Genomic DNA, 22,629 nt, shown 5'->3' with positions numbered 1-22,629 from the left:
TGTTTATTATCCCTGTACTGTGACATCCCTGTGTTTATTATCCTTGTACTGTGACATCACTGTGTTTATTATCCCTGTACTGTGACATCCCTGTGTTTATTATCCTTGTACTGTGACATCACTGTGTTTATTATCTTTATACTGTGACATCACAGTGTTTATTATCTCTGTACTGTGACATCACTGTGTTTATTATCCCTGTACTGTGACATCCCTGTGTTTATTATCCTTGTACTGTGACATCACTGTGTTTATTATCTTTATACTGTGACATCACAGTGTTTATTATCCCTGTACTGTGACATCACTGTGTTTATTATCTCTGTACTGTGACATCACTGTGTTTATTATCTTTATACTGTGACATCACGGTGTTTATTATCCCTGTACTGTGACATCACTGTGTTTATTATCTCTGTACTGTGACATCACTGTGTTTATTATCCCTGTACTGTGACATCACTCTGTTTATTATCCCTGTACTGTGACATCCCTGTGTTTATTATCCTTGTACTGTGACATCACTGTGTTTATTATCTTTATACTGTGACATCACTGTGTTTATTATCCCTGTACTGTGACATCACTGTGTTTATTATCCCTGTACTGTGACATCACTGTGTTTATTATCCTTGTACTGTGACATCACTGTGTTTATTATCTTTATACTGTGACATCACGGTGTTTATTACCCCTGTACTGTGACATCACTGTGTTTATTATCCCTGTACTGTGACATCACTGTTTTTATTATCCCTGTACTGTGACATCACTCTGTTTATTATCCCTGTACTGTGACATCACTGTTTATTATCTCTGTACTGTGACATCACTGTGTTTATTATCTTTATACTGTGACATCACTGTGTTTATTATTCATGTACTGTGACATCACTGTGTTTATTATCCCTGTACTGTGACATCACTGTGTTTATTATCTCTGTGCTGTGACATCGTTGTGTTTATCATCCCTGTACTGTGACATCACTGTGTTTATTATCCCTGTACTGTGACATCACTGTGTACATTATCTCTGTACTGTGACATCACTGTGTGTATTATCCCTGTACTGTGACATCACTGTGTTTATTATCTCTGTACTGTGACATCACTGTGTGTATTATCCCTGTACTGTGACATCATTGTGTATTATCCCTGTACTGTGACATCGCTGTGTTTATTATTCCTGTACTGTGACACCACTGTGTTTATTATTCCTGTACTGTGACATCACTGTGTTTATTATCCCTGTACAGTGACATCACTGTGTTTATTATCCCTGTACTGTGACATCGTTGTGTTTATCATCCCTGTACTGTGACATCACTGTGTTTATTATCCCCGTACTGTGACATCACTGTGTTTATTATCCCTGTACTGTGACACCATTGTGTGTATTATCCCTGTACTGTGACATCACTGTCTTTATTATCCCTGTACTGTGACATCACTGTGTTTATGATCTCAGTACTGTGACATCACTGTGTTTATTATCCCTGTACTGTGACATCACTGTGTTTATTATCCCTGTACTGTGACATCACTGTGTTTATTATCCCTGTACTGTGACACCATTGTGTGTATTATCCCTGTACTGTGACATCACTGTCTTTATTATCCATGTACTGTGACATCACTGTGTTTATGATCTCAGTACTGTGACATCACTGTGTTTATTATCCCTGTACTGTGACATCACTGTGTTTATTATCTCTGTACTGTGACATCACTGTTTATTATCCCTGTACTGTGACATCACTGTTTATTATCTCTGTACTGTGACATCACTGTGTTTATTATCTTTATACTGTGACATCACTGTGTTTATTATTCATGTACTGTGACATCACTGTGTTTATTATCCCTGTACTGTGACATCACTGTGTTTATTATCTCTGTGCTGTGACATCGTTGTGTTTATCATCCCTGTACTGTGACATCACTGTGTTTATTATCCCTGTACTGTGACATCACTGTGTACATTATCTCTGTACTGTGACATCACTGTGTGTATTATCCCTGTACTGTGACATCACTGTGTTTATTATCTCTGTACTGTGACATCACTGTGTGTATTATCCCTGTACTGTGACATCATTGTGTATTATCCCTGTACTGTGACATCGCTGTGTTTATTATTCCTGTACTGTGACACCACTGTGTTTATTATTCCTGTACTGTGACATCACTGTGTTTATTATCCCTGTACAGTGACATCACTGTGTTTATTATCCCTGTACTGTGACATCGTTGTGTTTATCATCCCTGTACTGTGACATCACTGTGTTTATTATCCCCGTACTGTGACATCACTGTGTTTATTATCCCTGTACTGTGACACCATTGTGTGTATTATCCCTGTACTGTGACATCACTGTCTTTATTATCCCTGTACTGTGACATCACTGTGTTTATGATCTCAGTACTGTGACATCACTGTGTTTATTATCCCTGTACTGTGACATCACTGTGTTTATTATCCCTGTACTGTGACATCACTGTGTTTATTATCCCTGTACTGTGACACCATTGTGTGTATTATCCCTGTACTGTGACATCACTGTCTTTATTATCCATGTACTGTGACATCACTGTGTTTATGATCTCAGTACTGTGACATCACTGTGTTTATTATCCCTGTACTGTGACATCACTGTGTTTATTATCCCTGTACTGTGACATCACTGTGTTTATTATCCCTGTACTGTGATATCATTGTGTTTATTATCCCTGTACTGTGACATCATTGTGTTTATTATCCCTGTACTGTGACATCACTGTGTTTATTATCCCTGTACTGTGACATCACTGTGTTTATTATCCCTGTACTGTGACATCACTGTGTTTATTATCTCTGTACTGTGACATCACTGTGTTTATTATCCCTGTACTGTGACATCACTGTGTTTATTATCTCTTTACTGTGACATCACTGTGTTTATTATCCCTGTACTGTGACATCACTGTGTTTATTATCTCTGTACTGTGACATCACTTTGTGTATTATCCCTGTACTGTGACATCACTGTGTTTATTATCCCTGTACTGTGACATCACTGTGTTCATTATCTCTGTACTGTGACATCACTGTGTTTATTATCTCTGTACTGTGACATCACTGTGTTTATTATCTCTGTACTGTGACATCACTTTGTGTATTATCCCTGTACTGTGACATCACTGTGTTTATTATCCCTGTACTGTGACATCACTGTGTTTATTATTCCTGTACTTCAATGTTATCTCAATGCTGCAACATCACTGTGTGTATTATCCCTGTGCATTAATGGAAAGACACATGGCACAGATTAGAAATTGGAATAATCAGACGTCTTTCATGGTAGAGTGGGGTCCCATTTCAAGTCTTACTTTGGGGCCCCATAGTTAGATAGTACCAACTCAACACGGTCAATTGTCTTCTTCTCCTTCTTCCAAGAACTAATGCTCAGCAGGGTCCAGCAGCATCCATGCATATCAGGTTTTGGGCCGATGATGCAGACAATGAGAAACGGGCAGCTTCATTCATTCTATACCCTACCAAAAGAATGGATCAATCAATGTGCTATTTTTCTTCTCTGCAAAGCATTTGCCAAAAGCTTGATTGAAACATATCCCCCGCTCATCCAGAAGGCCCCAGCAGGAATGCAGGAGTTAATTCTGTCTCATTCCTGAAGATGATCATTACACAGGCTCAGTCGTGAAAATGACTCAGAAATCCCCAGGCCCCCACTTTCCTGTGTAACCTGACATCAACCCAGGCCTCTGGTACTATGAAACCCCTCCCCGTATCCCAAATCATCCAGTATGGAGCAGCAGGCTGGGCTTCAGGTTGTACACAGCTTGCACGTGTACTGGGAGGAGGATACTGGGGAGTGATGGAAGGAGAAGAGGAGGGAGGGACAGGGGCTTGCTTCTTTTTTTTTTGTAAGAGGAAACACAGCAGCCAAGCTGTGCTGGAAATCATTAAAAGTCTTGCTTGCCTGCCAGCGTGCAAAGACAAGAGGGAAAAGACTGAGACAGGTTTTCTCGCCCTTTTCTGGTCATCCTAATCCTTCGTTGCATGTATCAGGACCACCAAGCTCAAGAGTGGACTTTATCCCAGCTTGCCAGGTAAGACATTGCCATACTGGGACTCACTGTCTGCATCTGGAGTGGGCGGTAGGGCTCGGGGGAACTGGAAGAAAAGTCCTCCTTCGCTGGAAGGGTGGAGGATTCGTGAAAACAGTAAGGCTAGGAGGAGGCGAATGCAGCAAAGGAATGGAGAAGGATGTACAGATGTAACCCGATGAATGGAAGAACACGCAAAAGCAAAAAAAAAATTCAAGACCATCAATGACTTAATATCCTCACTGAATCAGTACGTACCCATTATTAAATTCCGTTTGTGGGGTGGACTGGAGTAGCATTGGCCATCACAACAAAAGTTCTTGCGATAGGTATTAGAATGGTGTCACCCGTAGACCAGATGTGTGAAACCCAAGCTCCGTCAAAAGTCACGCAGACCAATTGCTACAATGGACATTACATGACAATGGATCTCCTGTCCCCCACTACTACTTGTTCTACAATATATTTTCTAGTTTGTTTTTTCCCGAAGCAGATAGGGCACCACTAAGCAAGGGCCAAGAGTTCTCGCTGCTCCTAGCCTCTCTGCCATGACAACCTCAATATACATGGGCCAAGTCAAGGCAGAAGAGTTAATGAGGGCATTGTTTTGGCCAGTAGAAGGATTGTTGGAGAAATCACGGAAATGTGTTGATGCTTGACAGTGTGGGTGTTTGGGCAAACATTATGCTGTTCGAGTAGAAGAATCCAAAGGAAATGATAACAATATGTATGCAGGACCAAATAGGTCCCTCTGCTTGCCAGGAGGTTAAAATTAGTTCCATAAATGCGGTGGTGATGATGCTGGGAAGATGTCTTCCCGGATCTGTCTTACGCCTGGAAATGTTTACTGCAAAGGTCGGAGGATAATAAGGGTTTTCCATGATGGTATTTTGTCTTTGTAGATTTTGTCTTCTTGTTGACCTATTCCGTTCCATTTTGGTTCTTCGTTGGTGCCTCAATATCCTAGAATCTTGTTGGTCAATGACTGCCACCCAGTTGTGTGTTGTTTTTTTTTATCGTATCTCTCAAATTCGACCAATTTCTAGGTATACAAAGGTTGACCTCTAATAGGATAAAAGGTTTGACCATGGAAGGTTTTGGTGGTCCAGACACTCAGCCTCTTTCCTCTCTTTTCCCTCATTCTTTTCTATCTCAGATCTCTCTCTCTCCTGCTTCCCTCTGTGTCTTTCCCCTCTGTCTTTGCTTTTCCTCCCTCTCTCTAGTACGGAGGCGATCAGCACATTTTCCATGCTCTGTAAAGCTTTTGATTCACAAGTAGGGATGTAACAGCTTCACGCAGATTCCTGCCCAGTCTCTGCTTCCAGGCTGATGGTATAAAGGAGACTTTGTGCCGGGATGTGATGCAGTGGTGAAACCACTAAATGGAATTTTAGGGGGGAAGCCTGGAGGGTGATTGACTTCAGAGAATTCCATGAAGGAGCCACATTGTAGACTAGACCCCTATAAATTGAATATCTTATCATATTTTTAAGACGGAGATCACAGGCCATGCTCTTTCACAAGACTAATATAACCTCCCCGAGTATGGTTCGTCCTTCCTTCATTCTTAAATGTCTCGTGAATTTTTCAATGTCTTTTTCTTGTTATGGTGGAGTCTTAAAGACGTATTACACACGGCATACATTGTGCTGTCTACCAGATCTTCTCCTCATTCTCCGGGAATTCCCAGTCCAAATAATTTGGAAGAGTCATGTTTCCAGTTTACTAAGTGGTTACCAAAACAACTCTACAAAAAATACTCTTGCATTTCATAGGTTGTGAATATGCTAAAAGAGGGTGTCCACTTTTGGAAAAACCCCTTCCTGAAAGGACTTAACCCTACGTTCAATTCATAGGGGAGAAGGGGGGGGGGAGTTGCTGTGATATAAACATCTCTGGTTAGAGGCTATATCTCATGAATGGTTGAGACACTCCTCTATAAGCCATACAGGAACGCTTGCTAAGATGCATGACTCTTGCTCTGGTGGACATGGCTTGTCCATATATTACGTGAATGGGCTTTCATCTGAATGTACTACATTTCACCTGTAGCAGTCATTGTAGGGAAAATGAGCAGCCGACTGCAACTACAGCCGATCACCACAGGCCTAGCTCATGAGGCCCCCAGCAAACAGCCAGTTTTGCCACAGATCTCAAGAGCCTCTATAATGATGATCAACTGATCGCTCCCACAGATCTTAGGTTAAAAGGTTAGTTTTTGATTAGACAACCCCTTTCAAGATGATGCTTTCTTGAATTTCAGATTGATGGCAGCTAATGGAGGTTTACCTGTGTGTTGGCTGTGAATGAAGATGGTGTCACTTAAGCAAGGATTGTCCATGGGTGGTCAAACCCTTTAAAGGTATTGTACAGGATTAGAAAAATATGACTACTTTCTTCCAAAAACAGTATCCCCATGCACTTCAGCAGAGTAGAGATGTAATACCAGACTCAACCTATGGACATGTGTGGTACTGTTTTTGGAAGAAAGCAGCCATGTTTTTCTAACCATGGACAACCTTATTAAGTAGTCTGTGACATCAAGTTACTTTACTTCTCACTAAATCAAGCCTTCTCATAAATGGTTCGCTCAAGTGGGGTACATGGGGATCCCCTAATTTTTCTTTATAGGCTGCCAATAATGCACAGAAATTATTCCTTTAAGAAAAGCCATAAAGTCCTTGAGTTGTCTTCTTCTTTCAGCCATTAGGCCTGCCCACCATTTGGTCTTGGATCTCATATTGCTGCATGATTAGGCATCGAGAAAAGTTGGGTGACACCCCTGTGATGGCCATACTAGTTGTGACCCAGCAGAATGGAATTTTTAAGAACATCAAATGTTCTTCAAGTAAAAAAAAAATGCCTCTGTTGACTAGACTACTAAATATGCTTGACTTCAGACGTATCCCTCCAACAGCTGCAGTAGTAAAATAGAGCCACTGGCAAAATCAAATTATGACCTGCAGACAGTGGATATCTTCTTGTTTCTCTTTGTATTCTTCTTCAGTGACATCCGGAAATGGTAAACTCCACACAGATGTTTCTCATCAGTTAGGGACTACAACTGTGCTGGTCTCCATAATGCCAAACGTGATGGTGCCAGACCTAAATTACTGCATGAGCTTTTCTACGGACAGTCACCCGTGAAAGTCAGCTCCTGATCTATTTGGGCTAGAACCACCCAAGCATATCTACGATTCCTGACTTGCATTTTAGGAAACTGCATGAAATGAGACCTCTTCTAGAAGGCATTATAATCATGAGGAGTAGTTTCACGGCTGTTAACGGGGTTGTCTATCGAACGCTTGCTCAATATCTTAGAGTTTTATTTTCATGGGCAGATTTTCTGGCAGAAACAAGGGGTGATGGATAATGTAATATAACTATTGGTGCTTGATTATTTACATGGAGCAGTTATTTGGCATGAGTGGCCAAGGGTTTGCACAGGGCAATGATCTGGAGTGAACGTTCATCTGCTTGAATATCAGCCTGTACAAAAGGGTACTTACTTGGAACGAGTTTTGGGGTGTTTCTTGGAACTTTATTGGGGGTTCATTGGAAGCAATAGCTGGCACTATTAAAAGGGTTGTTTCATGGTGTCCACCTCTTTGTAGATTAAATCTTCAGGGTGGGTCATCAATATTAGATCAGCAGGGGGGGGGGGGGACTCTCAGAACCCCTGCCGATCACGGGTCATGGTGCTCATGTGTGCAATGCAGCCTCTTCACTATTCACCTGCCTGACATCTACATGGTAGTGGTGGTGCAGTGGCAATTCCTGTTCTCATTAGTTCACTTGAACAGGACAAAGGTGTAGTAGCCCCTCCAAACAGCTGATTGGCACGGGTGCCGAGAATTGGTCGCCCACCGGTTTGATATTGGTGGCCTATCCTGATAGGCAAATATTCTAAAGCCAGAATACCCCTTTAATTCCGACTGTCTCCCAAAGTATCTGTTGCCAGCCCTAATTACATAAGTGCTATTCAGATTAATGGCTGACTATGTAGTACTTGGATGGACTGGGTCCGCTGACTCGCAGAAGGGGATCCAGCGCTAGGGCCCCAGCTTTATCATGTCCATGAGCTCCAACCCCTTTAAAGGAAGTATGGATCTGTTTTAGGGTTTTGTGTAAAACCTCAGGGATGTCCAGCGTAAGTAATGAATGGTGTAGATAACCTCTCAGTGCCCATGTACCACTTTGGAAATGAGCAAAAACATTGTGGTGCCCTATATGCATGTGCTCCAGCGATCTGCTTATGATTCTGGCTCTTGCATTCACAGATGAGGTTTTCCAACCAATTAAAGTTACTGTAATGAGGGAGAAGCCAGAACGTCCCCATGTGCAGGAAGAATGTACAGATGTTATCCAAATGATGGAATCAAGCCAATGACCTCTGGCTAACGGAATGACCCTGGTTCCTTGCCACCCATTTCCACACATTTGCTGTAGGTGAATCTATGCTAGTTTAAGAAGTTCTGGGGAAATACTATAAGCAAGGAAACTCGATTAGGCTTGTGACACACATATGTTTTTTCTGGCTTTTGCTGGTTTTGGTGGGGGTTTTTTGTTGTCAGTTTTATGCATGTTTGTAAGACAAAAAAATGCTAGTTGCCAGATGTTGCATGAAAGTCTACGGAAAATATTAAACGCAGGACAAACAGGCATTTTTTTTGTTTTGTTACTGTTAAGGTGTGTTGTTTGGGTGCAATGTGTTTTTTCCAAATTAAATTTCTTTGGAAATGGGAACAATTGAGACCTCTTCTAGAGAACTTTATAATCATGGGCAGTAGTTTCACTGCTGTTAAATGAGTTGTCTACTCAACTCTTGTTCACTATGTAAGAAGGAATCATCGTGGATGATAGGTACGTGTCACCAAGGTTCCTGGCCTCGGTGGAGTAAGAGCCGTTTTTTATGTGTCAGCAGCAGTTGCTGTTTGACACCTTAGTATGGTTGTATAGCTGATCCGGGACGGCTCTTACTGGGAGTAGTCAAAGTGCTGGGTGGGTGACTATTCCCCATTATCCAGGCCGGGTTTGGCCAGGCCTAAAAAACAGCCAGCACTGCCAGGTTAGGAGGATTACCTCAGTCTGACAGTGGAGCTCAGGAGGTGTGTGTGCTGGGATCTGAGGCTTGTGCCGTGCTAGAGGGCTAAGACCTATCTGTAAGGGAAACGGGCCTCCTAAAAGCCTGCTACGGACTGCTGGAGGCAGAACTGCCAACAAGGTGATTTTTTGCTATATGGACTTTCCATTGTGTGTGAACTAACACCAAGACTGCAAAGTGCCATTTTGTTTTTGCTTTATGTGTGAATAAACACGGAAATTTGATTTAATAACTGGTAATTTGCCTCTGTACTGTGTCCGCACACCCTGTCTACCAGAGCGAGTCCCCACAACTATTAGAAATACTGAAATGAATTCTAATTAATCGAATTCTGGAGCAGCGATGGGCTAGTCCTGCTACTTGAAAGACTCTACCCTTGATGGACAGGGCCAGACATTTTGCTTGGCCCTGTCAATCTCACACCTTAGCCGTTGCTCTGAGTATTAGCGCAACAGGAGAGGATCTGCTGCTTCTACCTGAGCAGCTCAGATACCAGCTACATATTCACCATGGAAGTCTGGGTACATATCTGGTGACGGCACATGTATGTCCCAGGGATCAGTGACAAACGAACAGCAAACAGTTTACACAGGGCAATGATCGACCTGTGTAGATGGTGCTATAATCTGTAAGCCAATGTTCTTCTACAAGGAGTTTTGAGTTGTTTCTTGGAACTTTTTCAGGGGTTCCTTGGAAGACAGCAAGGAACTGGCACAATTAAAGGGATTCTCATTATAACCACCTGGTTAGGCCATCCATATAAGATCAGAGGGCGTCCGACTCTCAGCACCCCTGCCCATCAGCAGTTTAAAGGGGGTGTGGTAATCGCGGAAGCACTGCAAGACAAACAGGCCTTTTCTTGTAGTGGCATTTTTTTTTCAAAAACATTACTAAAAACACTGATCAAGTCATGCATTAAAACACCAGGACAAAAACTATGTGTGAATGAGCCCTTAGAAAAGTAAGGAAGCATATAATTTGCTGTATTATGGACTAACCCAGGAATAAAAAGGAAAAAAAAAAGCATCCAAAAAATCAAAGAAAAGGTAAAATTTTCTAAAACAATCTGTTCTTAGCAGAACCTCATTTAGCAAAAGAAAAATCAACCACCTCAATGGTTAAGGAAATACATCTGTTTACTAGAGAAATTGAAACCAGGTCTGTGTTTCCGTAATTGTGTCTTCAAGAGGCTCTTGACTACTTGAGGAACCAGGGACATCCCTAAAGCAAAACATCATGTACTCAAATCCTGAGCATTGCTTTTTAATGGCATCTGTAAACATGAGAAATGTTTGGAAGTCGGCTGAAGTCGCTGCTGGTTTAATGTCACTTTAACCTCAAAATTTCACCCATAGTTTATGTGTAGTCACTGTGAAGTCTGGGCTGGGTAGGAAATGGTTGTCTAAGCCGCCATATTAGCTCAAGTTGGACTGTTTTTTCTAGGGTCCTTTCTCCTCTCTTGAGCTGTCCCTCAGAGGAGAAGGGCTGGGAAGCGTTCAGGGCACTGAACGTAAAAGCACCACCTCCTGGGCCCTTCAGTCATGGCGCCGGTGTAAAAAAACTTCAGTCAAGCAATCCCTATGACCATCACATCACTATCTTCCTGTCACCTGTATCTAGTATCGTGGGCTTTTGAGGGCTTGAAACTGCTGACAGATTCACTTTAACTTTATATTAATGCAGAGGATTTGGAGCTATGTATCAAAAAATGGTCTAAAGATGTATTAGGATATTAAGCAGCAACCTTTTCTGAATTATCAGAGCAAGGATCCTCATCTCCTGGCCAGAGGATAGCTACAAGGAGTGTCTCTCACTCTGGAGGACCTGTCTGTCCTGCATTACACAGGGCAAGGATCCTCATCCCCTGGCCAGAGGATAGCTACAAAGAGCGTCTCTCACTCTGGAGGACCTGTTTGTCCTGCATTACACAGAGCAAGGATCCTCATCTCCTGGCCAGAGGATATCTACAAAGAGCATCTCTCACTCTGGAGGACCTGTCTGTCCTGCATTACACAGAGCAATGATCCTCATCTCCTGGCCAGAGGATAGCTACCAAGAGCATCTCTCACTCTGGAGGACCTGTCTGTCCTGCATTACACAGAGAAACCATTAATCGTAGTGGACACTGTGTAATACCTAGTTTGACCTGTGGTGGTGCTGCAGGGAAGTTGAGCACTTATCACCACTTTTACCTATAGATTACAGTTGATTGTTTGGCATCCTAGCAGAATGAGAATGTGCATCCCCTGAAAAAGTAGAGATTGTCCACATCAGACAAGCCCCATTTAAGAGGAAGCAAAACTTTATAAATCCTGCATAGGGCACAATTGGTTTCAGAACATCTGCAGGCTATAACCAACTTTAGTTAGAGTGGTAATTTTTTTTCTAAAGAAAATAGTGAGGGATTGTTGGCAGCGGCTTGAGAACAGTTTTCACCCAAATAGAATTTATATACATAATTTTCCCAGCCTGGCGGCGGCTCTAGCCTTCCTCTTGCTCTTACCCTGTCTTACAGTTTCTTATTAACGCCTCTCAGACTTGCCAAAAAACACTTTATATAATCTATTACCTCCCTCTATGTCATAAAGTGAGCAAAATGCTAAAGAAAATTACACTATAAAGAAAATACATGCACCAGGCGTCCATTTATACAGAGATAGCTCTCCTTCCAGAAACAGCTCTGCAGCACCAGTGGGACCTTACAAAATGACTTTGGCCACCACAGTTAGCTCCACTGGATTCTGTCTGAACCCAGTCTCTTGTCACCCAAGTGAATTTGTGTGGTCACAGAGAGGCCACTTTATACCAAGAAAGAGTCTCAGTGCAACGTCTGTGGTGCACTGTGTATCTGAGCTTGCCCTGTGGCAAGCAGGTGGCACAGGTCCTAGCAATGGCTAACTTAATCATTTTCCCTCTGAAAATGTCCACACCTTGTACATGAGATTTTGAAAATCTAATCTACCTAGCTGGGACTGTATTATGCTGTGGTAATCCTCACATAATACGCACAATGTGCATATACTGTAAAGTCAATTAGCACCTTGGACATCTTGGACCCATCTCATCCTTGTGCTTTGTGCTGCTGAAGCATGAGGGTCCATTAGTATCTTGGACCTTTGAGACATCTTGGACCCATCTCATTCTCGAGCTATGTGTCACTGGAGCATGGGGTTTCATTAGTACTTTAGACCATTGAGATATCTAGGACCCAACTGATCCTCAAGCTATGTGACACTGAGCATGGGGGTCTGTTAGTACCTTGGACTGCTGAGACATCTCTGACTAATCTCATTCTTGTTCTATGTGCTGCTGAAGCATGAGGGTCCATTAGCATCTTGGACCTTTGAGGCATCTCTGACCCATCTCATCCTCAAGCTATGTCATTGGAGCATGGGGATTTATTAGTACTTTGGACCATTGAGAAGTCTCAGACCCATCTCATCCTCATGCTATGTGCCACTGGAGCATGGGGGTCTGTTAGTACCTTGGATTGCTGAGATGTCTCTGACCCATCTCATCCTTGTGTGCTGCTAAAGTATAGGGGTTCATTAGCACCTTGAACATCTCCAACCCATCTCATCTTTCCACTATGTGCCGCTTGAGTAGGGGGGTCCATTAGCACCTTGGACCTCTGAGACATCTCAAACCCATCTCATCTTCCCTCTATGTGCTGATGGAGCATGGTAGTCTGTAAGCACCTTGAACCTCTGAGATGTCTCAGACCCCTCTCATCCTCACGCTATGTGCCACTGGGGCATAGCGATCCATTAGCACCCTGAACCTGAGAAATCTTGTACCCATCTCATCCACCCACTATGCCCTGCTGGAGCATGGGGGTCTGTTAGCACCTAGGACCTCTGAGATATCTTAGACCCATCTCATCTTCCCACTATGTGCTGCTGGAGCATGCAGGTCCATTAACACCTTGGACTTTTAAGACACCTTGGACCCATCTCATTCTTGCGCTATATGCTACTGGAGCATGGGGATCAGTTAAGACATTGAACCTCTGAGACATCTTGAACCCGTCTTATCGTCTCACTATGTGCCACTGCAGCATAGGGGTCTGTTGGCTCTTGTTCTTTGAGAAAACTTAAGGTTTCAGATGTCCTACAAACTTATAAGGAAAGGCTTGAGCTTCTTCCTACACAAAAAGTTGGCCAAACGTGGAGCTTTGCTATAAATATCCCATGGCCTGATCGTGCTGGAACACTTTATTTTGCTCATAGTTTCCTTCAGGCAGTGGAATAATTGATACCGCTCTTATGGCATTTCGGTGTAGCGTCATCCCAGGGTAATTGTTTCCCGTCCTACCCGAGGAGAAGACTAAATGGCATGGTATTCATTGATCGCACCGTTTGAGGCCTGGGGCATCACATCTGTCTTTTTTTTTTTTTTGTCTATTGAGTTCCTTGTTTTTTTTATGCTGGCATGATGGAGGTTAACCGAACACGGGACTGACGTGTAGCCGTGTGCCCGGCATGTTTTAGCTTGCTCAGGTAGTAAACCTCCTGCCTCTCCTCACCTCAAACCATCCCAAAACCTCAAACCAGTCACTACACGTCCTCCCTTGCCAAGTCCCAAGGCCAGCCCTTGGAAATGAGACACTGTTCCAGGAACCTGCAATTACACATCCAGGAAAAAAAAAAAGAAGAGAGGAGTGATGGCGGGCATGTTCCAGGGCTGCAAAAAACGCGTTAACCTCTCCACTGCCATGACCGAGGCGTAAAGGCCAAGCATGTTCTTCCACTTTGGTTTCAGGGGTTGCCTTGCCTTCAGGGATTGAATGGTAGTGGTGGTGAAGGGGTTAAGGCTCACAGCTCGAGGACCCCTGATAGAAGTGCCATTGTTGGGGGGGCGGAGAGGCTTGCAGCTGCAGGCACAGTGTGGCGGTGTGCGCTCTGTCACGAGTTGGTAGCGGTACGAACAGAGCGCACTCACATGATTAGCGACATGCCATGATGTGATGCCACTGCTAATGCCAATACCATCCAGTACGATGGGTATGAGAGGATTGGTAGTAAGCCGGCTCGATTTATACACAGATCCCTATGTTCCGATCGTATACAAACGTATGTATATAGACGTAGCAGAGCTAGGTTTGTCATTTGCACGGTTCTGTTCACATTTATGAGAATACTATACCGTCCATATATCTATGGTCAGTGGCGCCTAATTTCAGCTACCGGGTACAGAGGATGAACACCAGGGGTCACAAAAGCCCATCGTATAGAATTAATCCCAATAATGTATAGATAAATATTTTCAAAAGGACAGGTAATTGTAGAGACCCACTGCCCCTTGCCCCACCGTGCGGCTTTAATCCACGACGGTGTCTGCGTTTACCCCGAAAATGAAATAATCAGTATAAATATATTATTAAGTGGTTTCTTAGTTATTTCTGTTTCTGAGAAAGTTGGGTGACATTCAATATGGCCACCATTTCACCCCACAAATACAGGCACCTAGCTTAACTAATCCTAAATGGTAAAACTGGCTAGAAATGGAGGTGATCCCCTCTAAAATTAGACTCTGGGAAAGCTGGGTGACAACTAACATAGCTGCCATGACCGCCCTCGTGACTGGGGGCTCAAGAGGGCTGGCGAGGGGAATAAGCGAAGGCCCGTAATACTGTGTTAGCCTCTAATGGGTTAATTACCCATGAGCCTAATTGTCACGGGGCAGATTTATGTGAACTGTCAAAAAGAAAAATCTACCTGTTGCCCATAGCAACCAATCACAGAGCAGCTTTCATTTCACATTCTGCTTTTTAAAAATGAAAGCTTTGCTGTAATTGGTTACTGTGGGCAACAAAGACAGTTTTGATGAATCCTCCATTCTTTCTCTCTGTTGCTCGGTTACACGGGCCAGGTTCAGGCCCAATACGCGAATGTCAATAAGGGAGCCCAAAATTTGCCTTTCTTATCCTTATCTGGTAGTAAATTTTCCAGACTTACCCCATAGTCATAGTTTGTTACATAATTTGGGACACTGAGATTGCCTCAGAATGGCCATCACCTGGGCCATTTTGGGGTAGCTTTTCACAAACCCTGCCTCTTTGCTTAAAGAGGTTTTCTCACATCAGCAAATAGCATTTATCATGTAGAGAAAGTGAATATAAGGCACTTACTAATGTATTGTGATTGTCCATATTGCCTCCTGGATTCATTTTTCCATCACATTATACACTGCTCGTTTCCATGGTTATGACCGCCCTACAATCCAGGAGTGGTGGTCATGATTGCATGGTATCGCAAAGACCGCCGTCCTCTCTGGTGGCTGGGACTGCGGGAGCACACATAAGATGGCGCTTTTTGCTATAGCATGCAAGCATGACCACCACTCCTGGTTTGCAAGGTGGTCGTAACCATGGAAACGAGCAGTGTATAATGTGATGGAAAAATGAATCCAGCCAGCAAAGGAAGCAATATGGAGAATCACAATGCATTAGTAAGTGCAGTGTATTCACTTTCTCTACATGATAAATGCCATTTGCTGAAGTGAGACAGCCCCTTTGTCACGGCCTTTGGTTTGCGCTGTGACACTGTTGCCACACTTGCGGTTGCCCGCGGCAACATGTCGCTGTGAGAGCATGCGGTGGCAGTATCTCGGCCTTCTGGGTGATTGCCGTGACATGGTTGCCACGCATGCTGTTGCCGGTGGTAACGTGTGCTTTGGTATGCTTGTGTGTGCACTTCCCCTTTAAGTGGCTTCCTTCCTCTTTTTGGTGTTGGAAGGGTTAGTTCCCTTCCTAGTGTTTTGTGAACACTGGGTTTATGTGTGTGTGGGTGTGGCTGCTTGGGCTATTTAGCCTCTGCTGGATGCCTGAAGCTCGGTGTTCCTCCAGCCTTGGTGTATGCTGGTGGTTCACTGTTCCTGGTTTTTACCATCTGTCCAGTGAGGGCCACCCTTGTGGTCATTGATGTTATTATGGTGTCTCTTTCCCTTCTTATCTTTTGGTTTGCATGGGTTAAGTTTCAGGGTGTTCTATGTCTTGTGTTGTGTTACATGGCTGGTGGTGTTTGGTGTCCAGCATGTTTGCTAGACATTCCCCTGACTCACGTTTATTGCAGCTATGGCTGTCCTGGGTTCCTGCATGGTTGTGGTTTGTGCTGTGTCCTTTAATGTTGGTGTGGACATCAGCACTTCTGGACGGGTTCCAGTCAGTGTGGCTGTGGCAGGTAAGTGTGTTATGGGTTTCGCTTACATGCCAACTCCATATGCTGTATGTGTTCCCCTCTCCTTGCAGCCTGACCTCAGATAGAGACTCCTGTTCCTTCATGACTGGGATGAACAGGTTGTCTCTTCCCGGCTCCTTGGTGAAGGAATACCAGGGCGACTCAGGGTCTCTAGGAATCCAGAGTATGAGCCGCCCTACCATCGGGGTCCGCTCATACGGTGAGGAGTCAGGGAAAGGATTAGGGACGCTGTAGGAGGTGACCTGCTCCCTTATTACTCCTTTCGGCCAGGCTGATACCCTTTTACCCTTTGACACCTCACGGTGGGGGTTTCCCCCACTCCCCACCGTCACACTCTTTAAATTATATTCAAATGTAGCAGTCATGCTTAGTTGCCATCCATCCAGAATGTGCAGGAACTATCCCTAATTTTCAGAGACAGGATCGGTAAATTTGAGCTGCCCCAGGCAGGGTTTATGTAAGCCCTGCCTATAGGTTGGGGGCCTTCTCATGGGCGGTGCTTACATGCCCTAAATTTACCAACTGCAATGTAAGTTTATGGTCATGCCGCATTATTTTTTTACTGTAACTACCACAAAACCGCAGCATAATGCAGTAGCCTCAGTAAAAAAAAAAAGAAAAAAGGGACGACATAACCGAGAATCTTAGTATACCCTTAAAGGGGTTGTCCAGTTTTTTTTTTAAATAATTTTTAATTACTTTCACCCAGCCACTATCTGCTTCCTGCTCCCTGGCCGTCTTCATTACAATTCCAGTCCCAGTCTATCCTCTTCCGTACAGATGGGGGTCACGTGTGCCGCTGCAGCCTATAACTGGCCTCAACTGTGATATGTCCCCAAGTGGCACATGACCCAGCACTAATGTGTCACTTAGGGTTGTCACCGAAGAGCGCCAAGGAGCCACAGGAGCTAGAACGGAGCAGTGGGGTGCAGGTGAGTGTGTATTTCTTCAAAAGTAGGGTTTGAAAAAAAGGGGAGGGGGGTTTAAAAAAAGAAAACCGGGACAACCCCTTAATATAATGTCATAGGGATCCCGATTTACCCCGATGAAGAGCACAACCTTTGTAATACGGACAGGGGTTGTCCTACAGGGGCCTTACTACAGGTTGTCTTCACACTTGGGTACTGTACCTGAGAGGCCCCATAAGAGGACATCAAAATGTCCTTGACCTTTCATGATTAGGGGGCCCATTACAGAATTTTGCACTGGGGCCCTGGAGCTTTGCACAAGGTTACGCCCCCTACTGGGTCATTGTACGTCATGTGGCCCCTTGAGGTCCTCATATACATCTGTGTGTAGATTTGGAGTACAATGCTGTATTGATTTCTTCATTGTAAGTAACTTGTAAATGTATTCTTCTGCCTCTGTCAGGATGTGGCCCATGGGAGCCTGGAGGATTAGTAGCGTTTTGTAGCTACTGTTAAACCATCAGCATCATGGCTGCATTAAAAAAAAAAATCTGGTTCTTGCTCTCTTGAGGGAATGGTGTGAGCTCGGTAATGTACTGTCTCAGATCTGGATGACACAGATATGATCAACCCTCATGGGGAGATGATGCCCGTTAGGTCCAGTGTTCAGGGAAGGATGCTGATGAGGTCAGTAATGGTCTAAATGGCTTTTTAGACGTTGATGGTTTGAGGTTCAGCCTACAATTAGAAGACCACTCAAGTACATAAAATTTTAGATTGTACCCATATGTAATCAGGGTGGAGCTGAACGTGCCTATGACTCCAGTAGGCAAATTAGTCATGTTAGTCCTTATGCAGGAGGATGGAAAAGTGGCTTCTTGATGCTTATCTTCAATCAACATATTACCCTCTAAAGTAGATGCCTAAAGGTATCTAATAAACCTTCTTCTACAACTGATCTTATAGTATGTATGGGCAATTTAACTCATGCAGCAGTATCTATCTAATATAACTCACATCATATCTGGAAAGTCTTCAAATATGGAAGATCTCCTGGACCCCTGCAAAGACTGCTCACCAGCAGCGAGCCTAGCAGCCAGCATCCCACGTGTCTTCTACAGGCCTAAGCCTGCTTTTCTCTGTGAAGGCCTCCCAGCCTGTCTCTAGGGCATGTGGTCGCTTTCCAACTCTTAAAGGGCCAGTACACATTCACCCTAGTTTCCTCCAGCCAATGGCTGGTCACTTTAGGGTATTTAGGGCACCTTTTCCTATGTGCCTGAGTTTTAGGTTTTCTAGCTTGTTAGTTACCAGTAAAGGTGTGCCATTCTCTTAGTCTGCCTGTGTACCGACCTCTGCCTGTTTATTGACTTTGACCCTCTGCTGTCTGTCCTGACCATAGCCTGTTAACTGTAATGATCCTTTGCTGCTTGCCCTAACCTCTGACTAATTTCACAGATTTGCATGAGCTCTGCTTGAGCTGACCTCGGCCTGTTTCCTAACTACAAGTATTGCCTGATCCCTTGTTGTCCTGCACCAATGTCTCTGACCCTTATGGGTCAGCTGTCAACCACGCTGGGACTACTCCAAGAGGTAGTGGCCTGGTAGCAAAGTACAAATCTCTGTATAGGGATTAAAGGATGAATACCAAGGTACTGCCAGGATCACGCCTTTAGGTCTAGCCCAAAGTCAAACCCATTGGTTGGTGCAGTGGTCCACATCCATTGCCCATAACAATCTATATGTGGAGAGCCCACCTTTGTGGCACTTTAATTATGTGAAGATAAGCACTAAGCTGGCATGGCTCATGTGGGAGCACCTTGTGGAATTGTTTATTGGGGTGCTCTGATGACGCTGTCTATCAAGAGTCAATCTTTGGTGGAACTTATGCTTATGGACCGTCTGCTGTCACAAAGCAAAAACTAGGTTGAATTTGTGGAATAAGCAACACCCTGGGGTCGACAATTGACTTAATCCTGAGGATAGGCCATCACTTGGTCTACCCTTTTAATTAACAAATTGCTTAAATGACGAATAACGATAAATCAGGGTTCCGTTTGAAAAAAATGACTAGATACTAGTAAGGTAATATCAGTGTAACATAATGATAGAGAATTTTTTCATTTCCTTTCCAGATCCTATGGTTTTGTGAATACAAAATCCTATGTGTCTCCATGGCTACAGACTACAAACGAACCCTACGTAGTCAGTCATCTTTTACAGTTTACAGTGTGAAACATGTACGTCAGGGGTTCAGTTATTGTTGTCTGACGGGCCCAGAAATCTATGTGCAGGATTATTTACGGCACAGTATAGTGACGGTGGCTTTTACGTATCTCGCACAGGGGTTCAGTAGCTTCCAGCCATGAAACCGTTTAGCTATGACATGCTATATGTGCATCATGTAGGACTCGGAGAGATAGAAATGCTTCATAATACAGATATAAATAAGATAATTACTAGTTGCTTCCAGTCCTTTACATTTCCTGGAAAGTCCTTATGTCCCTATTCATGACTTACCGTATTTATCGGCGTATAACACGCACTTTTTCCCCCTGAAAATAGGGGGCAAATGATGTATGCGTGTTATACGCCGATTAGGGCTGAAAGGTGTCCTCCGGAGGCCAGAGAGGCAGGACTGAGCCGGCCGGCACAGCGGAAGGAGGAGGAGGGAGTCCCTCCCTCCCCACTGTGAGCGGCTGCCGCTGAAGACCAACGAGGACAGAGTAGGAGGAGGAGGGGAGGGACTGTGGCCACTGCGCACCAATGAATGTGCCGGCCATATCCCACAGTTCCGATCGGAGTCCCAGCAGTGTAATGCTGGGGCTCCGATCGCTTACCATGGCAGCCAGGAGTCACGCTACTGAAGCCCTGGCTGCCATGGTATGTTAGTGAGCAGAGAGCAGCGCATTATACTCACGTGCGCTGTGGCCGCCGGTCGCTCCTTCTTCTGTCTGTGCGGCGGATTGCTAATGCTTACAGCATTAGCAATGCGCCGCACAGACCTATGAGAAGGAGCGACCGGCGGCCACATCGCACGTGAGTATAATGCGCTGCTCTCTGCTCACTAACATACCATGGCAGCCAGGGCTTCAGTAGCGTGACTCCTGGCTGCCATGGTAAGCGATCGGAGCCCCAGCATTACACTGCTGGGGCTCCGATAGGAACTGACACTGCCACCAATGATGGGGGGGAGGAGGGGGACCCTGTGGCCACTGCCACCAATGATTAATACTGGGGAGGGAGGGGGGGGGGTTTGCGTTACCAGAGGGGGCAGATCAGAGGCTTTATTTGAAATTTATTTATTTTTCCTGAAATTTCCCTCTAAAATGAAGGTGCGTGTTATACGCCCGTGCGTGTTATACGCCGATAAATACGGTATATAATAGAGCCTGCTTACACGACACGCTCCATGAACGCGTGCGGAAATCAATATTCTTTTATGTCGAGCATCTCGCCTACTCCACAGCTACGAGGTTGTGCATTTAAAGAGCCTGGCACCCCCTAAAAGCCTAGAAATCATAATGCCACTTTCCTACCCAGAGAATAGCTATACTACTAGAGCTTGGTTCTTTAGATGTAATAGAATAACGTTCTTCATTTTGTAGCAGTTTTACCAGGATCACCTGTGGATTTTTTCAAAAATGCGTTGGGACTTAAAGAGGTCTCCTGGTTTTATGGAAATAGAGCATAAAGTGGTATTCCAGCAGTGTTATATGGCAGTAGAATATGCTGTTCACCTCTCATCCATAGGGGTCCAGCTGCAGAGACCCGCAACGATCATCAAAGCAACATTTTTTTCGCACGGTGCGGCCCCTCATCCAGATGCTGTGCAGAGAACTGCCATATTGAAGTGGACAGCAGTGATGCCACATTTCGGAGGGGGCCACATGCTCCCTCTGACTCTAGCCAGCAAATGGACCCACTCTGGCATGTCCTAGCTATGTGTGGCGTATATACTCTCTTAAAGGGCTTTTTTTTCTGGGGAAATACATTTTTTAAAGGGCCAAAAGGAGTTGAAAAAAACAAACGTTAAAGGGGTTGTGCTACTAATAACACATCCACTGTCCACAGGATGGGGAATAAGTGCTTGATCACTGAGGGTCTGACTATTGTGACACCGGCAATTACAAGAATGGATTTCTGCAAGTGCTGTTGAACTGCCCCCATGACAATGGAGCGGTGGTGCACATGTGTGACTACCACTCCATTCACTTCCATTGGACTGCTGCAAGCGCAGTCCCATAGAAGTGGACGGAACGGTGGTCACGCATGTGCACCGCTGCTCCATCCTCAGAAAGCAGTTTGGCAGCACTTACAGTTGACCGTGGAGATCAAACACATCACCGTCCTGTGGATCAATGTTGAAATCCTGGACATCCTCTTTAAGATGTTTACTTCCAAGATGTTGAAATCTAAAGTAAATGACCAGGATCGGAAAAACATGGCTGCTCTCTTCCTGAAATGACGTTTCGTTGACCCCCATGGTTCATCCCCATTTATTGCAATAACGCTAAGCAGCAATTCCCAACACAACCATTGGACAGGTGTGGCACTGTTTCATGAAGAAGGCGGTCATGATTTTGTAATCCTGGACAACCCCTTTCAATAAGATTGAGAAAAACATAAACAGGATAAAACAAGGAAAGGATTCGCACTTCACATGCTGGGGAAAAAGTGAAAAACCAGAATCGACTTGTAAGGGATGCTAACAATACAACATCGTTATAAATAGCTCAGCGTGATAGTCAATGCTAGGCGTGCGGCAGATGTCTCCAGAACCTTCTGTTTGCTGGTTGAAGGTGCAAGTATTTATGGGATTTGCAGGATTGTAGGTGAGATCTTTCTTCATGGGTCAACTAAATCCAATTACTCTCTGGATAGGACCATGTAGTTATAGGGGCGTAATGGTGGAAATTGCCTGATAGGGCCCAACGGCTCCAATACCACATGGGAGAACACCAGTACCAGTTGAGGATGCTAGTGTTTATGGGACCTGCAGGATTATAGGTCAGTCTGGTGGATCTTTCAGGCCTTTATATACACTAAGACTTAATGAGTCAATTAAATCCTAGTATTACATGGTTAGGAGTCGACTATGTGGTTACAGGGATGTAACTGTGGAGAAAACCTGATAGGGCCCAATGGCTCCAATACAGCATGGAAGAACACCAGTACTATTTAAGGGTGCATGTGTTTATGGGATCTACAGGATTATAATTCAATCTGGTGGGTCTTTCAGATCTTTATATAAGTCTTAACGGGTCAACTAAATCCTAGTACTCCATGGTAAGGACCATGTAGGTCCAGAGGC

The 22,629-nt window shown here is 44.3% G+C and overlaps 1 protein-coding gene across 2 annotated transcripts in view; it reads left to right on the top strand.

Moving 5' to 3' along the window:
- Positions 1 to 3,943: 3,943 nt before the first annotated feature.
- LOC122946077 (dual specificity protein phosphatase 6-like) overlaps positions 3,944 to 22,629 on the top strand; it is a 50,056-nt gene continuing 31,370 nt past the window's right edge. Inside the window, exon 1 of one of the 2 annotated variants that reach the window (XM_044305395.1) lies at positions 3,944 to 4,110. The gene's annotated coding sequence lies outside the window, so the exon portion shown is untranslated. Of the gene's footprint in view, positions 4,111 to 4,236; positions 4,358 to 22,629 lie in introns of those variants that run through there. The other variant, XM_044305396.1, reaches the window with a different exon arrangement.

This window comes from Bufo gargarizans, chromosome 9, assembly GCF_014858855.1.
Source record: "Bufo gargarizans isolate SCDJY-AF-19 chromosome 9, ASM1485885v1, whole genome shotgun sequence".
Lineage (NCBI taxonomy): Eukaryota > Metazoa > Chordata > Amphibia > Anura > Bufonidae > Bufo > Bufo gargarizans.
Note: the sequence above shows the minus strand (reverse complement) of the source record. Positions and strands in the feature narration are given on the sequence as shown.